General features: G+C 33.8%; 1 long non-coding RNA gene across 2 annotated transcripts; it reads right to left on the minus strand.

Annotated features, from left to right (window-relative positions):
- Positions 1-1286: 1286 nt before the first annotated feature.
- LOC127841207 (uncharacterized) lies at positions 1287-3702 on the minus strand. Of its 2 annotated transcripts, none has more exons than XR_008030763.1 (3): positions 3547-3702; positions 2279-2477; positions 1287-1342 (listed from the first exon to the last, which is right to left on the minus strand). It is a non-coding gene; the product is annotated as an uncharacterized LOC127841207 (long non-coding RNA). The 2 variants fall into 2 exon arrangements; XR_008030762.1 differs by lacking the exon at positions 3547-3702 and adding an exon at positions 3150-3205.
- Positions 3703-6633: the final 2931 nt, after the last annotated feature.

Raw genomic sequence — 6633 nt, forward strand, 5'->3', positions numbered from 1 at the left:
TCTGGTAATCTGTAGAATTCTCTATGTACCCGAATGTCGTGACCAAGAAATTTAGCTAGAATGTCTAATTCATTTTCAGACAAGTTAAAAAGCTGAGTCATTGTGGCAATATGTTTCCGTAACTTTGTAGAACGAAGCCTTTCAGGATGTTCAGCTCCACAGTCAATTGCAATCGAACGTAATACATCTGTCCCACGAATATGCGATGATGCAGATTTTGTTGCGAAAAGATATTTACTATTGAAACAGTTTGTTAGAGAATTTCTGCTGCGTATGAGGAGGTCGATATTTTCTTTCACCTGTCTTGGAAACAGTACTGCAGCTATTCGACCTCGTTTTGCAATAATCTCTGTACGGTAAAAATAACGGCACAGGTCTTTATCCAGTTTTGTTAAACATCCATCTAATTCTCCATCGTCATTTGTCAATTTGTTTTTTGAATATTCTTCGACTGTCATTTTTGACACCTCGCCTGATCGTCTTCGATTAAACAGAATAGTTTGGCACAAGCAGATTTCAGACAACTTATGCCATGCTTGCCTTTTCTCGCAATCACTTGCTGATCCTTGTAAGGTATTTGCATGTGTTTCTGCTTCATGTCGTAAGTATTCAGACATTACTTTGACATCATTTGCCAAAGGCAACAGTCCTTTCTGACTGTTCTGCTTAGCCTCATGAAGTGTTCTTAAGGCATTGGAAGACACGTCAACCGTCCAATTAATTTCAAATAATATGTTAAGATAAAATATCAACCAATGTCCATATGTAACACGCAAGTTAAATTTCCTAATGTCTCAGAGTTTCATACACAGTAATTGGCAGCGTATAAGTCTTATACTGAAAATTAAAATTAATGATATTACACTTCTTGGATAAGCGATAATTAACGTTTTTGTGATTATGACGAAGTCGATGTTTATAGACTACAGTGGTTAATACACATGCTCACCAGTTTCATTGACAGGTGTTAATTCTAAATTCTTTGTGTATATGAAGATTTTGAAAGACAAGTAGTTCAATGTCACTACAACTGGTAAACAATATTTTATTCTTTTAAAATTCGCATAACGTGTGCTATAACATGTAAATATAAAAATCATCGACGTACGTGCTATGTTAAGCCCAAATACCAATTAGCATCACCCTGTATAAATATTGGCACAATATAATTTAAGGCTAAATTACGCCCATTTCACTGAAGACTAAACCAAACCAGAAAATACGCCTTAGTAGCTTCGACATAGTGAAATATTACAAACCGTCTCATCGACTTCTTCCGTGTGCACGGATGTTGTTTGTCCTGGTTCCTGGCTGTCCGTAGATCTAGTAGTCATTGTGTTGCCTATTCAAAACAACAATAAAAAATGGTTTAACACATCATCTAGTCAGAGTTAAAAAGTTCATTATTCATGAAACCATTTAGTACAACACATTGACATTAATTCCTTGTACAACAATTACAATAATTTCATGATGTTCATAATATGTATTTAGGCATGTGTAGTAATAACAAAATCACTGTGAAACATACCCTTTTTTGTTCCGTGCATTTCTGAAAATGCAAAAAACAAATACACATTATCAGACAGAACGCATTTCAAGTAGAGCTTGACGACGTTCAGTGATAAACCATTTTAATTCACGGCTAAAAGGTATTTAACCAGAAAATACGCCTTAGTAAAGCAAAATTACGCCCATTTCACTGAAGACAAAACCAACCAGAAAATACGCCTTAGTAGCTTCGACCTTGCGAAATATTACAAACCGTCTCATTGACTTCTTCCGTGTGTATGGATGTTGTTTGTCCTGGTTCCTGGCTGTCCGTAGATCTAGTAGTCATTGTGTTGCCAATTCAAAACAACAATAAAAATTGGTATTACACATAATCTAGTCAGTGTTAGAAAGTTCGTTAGTTATGAAACCCTTAAGTACAACGCATTTGAATTAATGCATGTGTAGTAATAACAAATCACTGTGAAACATACCCATTTTTTGCTCCGTGCATTTCTGAAATCTAAATAACAAATACACATTATCAGACAGACCGCATTAAAGTAGAGCTTGACGACGTTCAATGATTAAACATTTTAATTCACGGCAAAGAGATATTTGAATATCTGTATTTAAAATGAATAACTCATGAACGAACATGAATGTAATCATAAAACTGATTGGCTATATTTATAAAAATAATAATTCAAAATACATTTAAAATTTAAAATGTGATAAATATCAGTGATAAATCCATCACAGATGACATCTTTACAATAGAATGCACCTTTCTCCATGGAAGTGTTGGTACTCCATAATCATATCGGAGTTCCTCGCCAATTGCAATGTCTCTGTCGGCGAAAGTGCATAGATGGGGAGTTTGGTTGACTTCAACTATTTTCATTACACAATTTTGTTTTGCGTCTCCATTTTCGGCATCATTTATCATTCGACCCTCATGAAATATATCGTTGGTAGCGTCAATGCTGAATAAGACATTTAAATAAACACTTCTGATGCTTTAAAGGGGCCTTTTCACAGATTTTGGCATTTTTTAACTTATTCATTAAATGCTTTATATTGATAAATGTAAACATTGGATCGTAAAAGCTCCAGTAAAAAATCAAGAATAAAATTTAAAAAAGGAAAAGAACATTGCCCGGAGCAGGTTTCGAACCAGTGACCCCTGGAGTCCTGCCAGAGTCCTGAAGTAAAAGCGCTCTAGCCTACTGAGCTATTCCGCCGAGTACACATTCTTGACGTATTTTATACCTTATATAAGCAATCTTCGTAGTTTCACAAAATTTAACGACAAAAACAGAACTCTCCAAATTATTCAATCGTTTCGCGTTGCAACGCTTTATAATTTTTAGGTTTTAAAATCGTCAAAAGATGCATATGATGGCTATATTAGACCATGGTAAATGTTCAGTATTACTGTTTCCTCACAAATATCATAACTAAAACGAAAATGTGCGAATTTGAAACAACTTTTTTCAATTTTGTCAATTTACCAAAGCGTGAAAAGATCCCTTTAAACTAAAATAACGCGCATGCCATATTTAATTATTATGGTGAAAAAAAAACTAAAGATAATTCTTCTTCTAATGGCGTGATTTAAACGTTTGATGTGCAAAGTAAAGATAATTTGTAGTTACCAGCAAGATTTGTCTCTGTATTTAAAAAAGTACATGAAGCTGCCTTGACCCTCCTTTTCAGACTCCTTTTCTAATTGCCGTGCATGTTTTACCCGTGTTATCAGATCCCCTTTGTATTCGAGAAGAAAGTCTCCTTTTTTAAAAGGCTTAGTGGCAAAGACTCCTTCGCCTGAAATATTTATATTTGTGGACATTTTATATTAATTATCATTTTGGTCATATAATTGAAGGCTAGATATAGGCGCCAATAGTGTTTTATTCATAAATAATCAATAAATCTTTATGCTACTTCCATACTTCTGCCCAGTATTTAGTAACCCAATAGTCCATGTTTGTTTTCTTCTTTTTAATGGGGCTACGATGTTCTTTTATAATTTCTATACAAAAATATGTGTACCTATGACATCATTGACGGTTTTTACTTCAAAACCTGGTGGATCAACGTAATTCTGGCAGTACGTTCTTGCGAGATCAAGGGGACTTGGACCCTTTTGGCTACTAAATGTTAAAATGGAAATGTCGATGAGAAAAACAACAAGAGCTGTCAGAAGACAGCGCGCTCGACTATTCAAGTGCTTGACAGTATAAAGTAAGCCACCATGGGGAAATTGTTCATATTCAATAAGGTCCAGGTACTATTGTCATATTCTAACTGGAAGAGGACCATAATTAAAACATATTAATCGCTTATGTTTTAAAGAAGATGTAAATTATGTAGATTCTGAGTTCAGGTATGTTTTCCACAATCTATTAAACATTTGTAAAGACATAAAACAAACTAATAAGATTGTATTTCAAGTGTGATAGCTAATAGCTTGGATGGGATGGTTGGACGGTCTTAAGAAAAAGAAAAAAAAGTGTTTTTTTAACATGTTAAAAAAAAATAAGGAAAACAAAAACATTTTTTTTTTGGGGGGGGGGATTTCTAGGGTGGGGCGTGTGGGATGGTTTGGGTGAAGTCCATTGTGGTATATCAGGTAAGTGTTGTTTTGTCAAAGTATGAATTAAATCTGATCCTTAATAAAAAAGTGATGGCAATTGAATCAAAATGTATTAATTTGACCTTCAGATTCAAGGTCAAAGGTCAAGGTAAAGTTCAACTTGCCAGGTGCAGTACCCGCATGATAGTGAGAAAGTATTAAGTTTGAAAGCAATAGCCTTGATACTTTAGAAGTAAAGTCGATGTAAACACAAGTGGAAAAAGGGCCATAATTCTTACAAAATGCTTGTTACAGTTGTCTGCTCTTGTTTATAGATTGGGGTCATGTTGGTCAAGAAGTATGCAAAATATAAAAGCAGTATGTCAAGGGACAATTAAAATATTTGAGGTGGTACGCAAACTGTAACAAAGAATTATTAATAATATGCATATTCTAAGTGGAAAAAGGGGCCATAATTCTTACAAAATGCTGTTGACAGTAATCTGCTCTTGTTTATAGATAAGGGTCATGTTGGTAAAGAAGTATGCAAAATATGAAAGCAAAATGTCAAGGGACAAAGAAAATATTTAAGGTGGTACGCAAACTTTAGCATAGAATAACCATTTATATGCATATTCTAAGTGAAAAAAGGGGCCATAATTCTTACAAAATACTTTTTACAGTTGTCTGCTCTTGTTTAAAGATTGGGGTCATGTTGGTAAAGAAGAATGCAAAATATTAAACCTTATGTCAAGGGACAAAGAAAATATTTGAGGTGGTACGCAAACTTTAAACAAGATTTATCAATAATGTGCATATTCTAAGTGGAAAAGGGGCCATAATTCTTACAAAATGCTTGTTACAGTTGTCTGCTCTTGTTTATCGAATGGGGTTATGTTGGTAAAGAAGTATGCAAAATATAAAAGCAATATGTCAAAGGACATAGAAAATATTTGAGGTGGTACGTAAACTTTAACAAAGATTTATCAATAATATGCATATTTTAAGTGGAAAAAGGGTCATAATTCTTACAAAATGCTTGTTACAGTTGTCTGCTCTTGTTTATAGATTGGGGTCATGTTGGTAAAGAAGTATGCTAAATATAAAAGCAATATGTCAAGGGACATAGACAATATTTGAGGTGGTACGCAAACTTAACATTCCAACGCTCACGCTCACGCTAACGCTCACGCTAACGCTCACGCTAACGCCGACGTCGGGGTGAGTAGGATAGCTCCACTTATATATATATATATATATATATATAACTAACGAAAAACTGCCTAGAGCTCTACTTTGTTTAACGTATATTTATAAAATATATTCGTGAAATATGTACCGTAAAACAAGCTTTGTAATCAAATGATATTTATATAAATCGATCTTTAGAATTCGTCTTCCAGTATTACTTCAACGTTTACATAAAAACGCTTTTTAATAGTAAATGAAAGTTGTAAACATAATTAAAAAACTTACCTTAGTTTAATGCGTTTGTTTGCTCGAAACTCCATTTTTCCAACTTACTTTCACTAAATGATATAAATACCGAGTGTATGATTTTTAAACAGCGCAACCGGGGAACTGTTATAAGCCTGGATACACACTCGATTGTAATTTGGTCAAGATTTGTGTATATTTTGTGCATGCCACAAACCCGCTAATCGGGGAAGGCGTTGGATTTCTAATTTAAATTGACAGTTTGGTATTTCATACACGTAGATTAGAGATTTTCGCCTAAAACCAACCGGGGAATTCCCCGGTTGGTAGGTGTTCCCCGGTTTGTTGGTGTGTATTCATACGATTTTCCCCGGTTGGTAGGATTTACAAACTCACACACACACACACACACACACACACACACACATATATATATATATATATATATATATATATATATATATATATATATATATACATGGTTGAACATGTTTTCAAAATGAATAAGGATATTGTTTCGTTAGAAATACATTTGAGTAAAATGTTGCCTTAGGTCTTTATCAGATGTTCACTTTCAAACAAACCGCTTATACATGCCTGTTATTGCAAAATTCGAGATACTTCGATTTTATCATGTGCAATTAATCATTGTTAAATTTTCACCATAAGCACGAACATCCATGCGCGAAGTTGTCGATAGAATTTTAACTTACTTGTTTTGAATAAAGTCTTTGCCAGGAAAAAACAAAAGCAAGGAGCAGTTGTTGACCATGTGTTCGGATGTAAAGTGAGAAAGTACAAGAAATTCACTACCTCTTTGATGATTTTAACATTTAAGAGCGCACTGCTTTGCATAAGGTCTATTTTAAAATCTTCATTTCGAGATGCTTTTCAAAACAATAATCGCTATAATTTGAAGATTTCGTTTAACTTACATAGTAAACTTTTTTAAATATGCAAACACGGCTATACAGTATAATTGATTTTCATGATACAATTAAATATAGTGAATACATACCAGGATTCTTAATTTGACATGTTTGCGTGTTGCTTAATGCGTGACCATGTATTATACATTTGTTTACAATGTATGTAATTAACAATTCCAATTGCGGATTAAGCAACAC

The sequence above is a fragment of the Dreissena polymorpha genome, chromosome 8 (genome assembly GCF_020536995.1).
Source record: "Dreissena polymorpha isolate Duluth1 chromosome 8, UMN_Dpol_1.0, whole genome shotgun sequence".
Lineage (NCBI taxonomy): Eukaryota > Metazoa > Mollusca > Bivalvia > Myida > Dreissenidae > Dreissena > Dreissena polymorpha.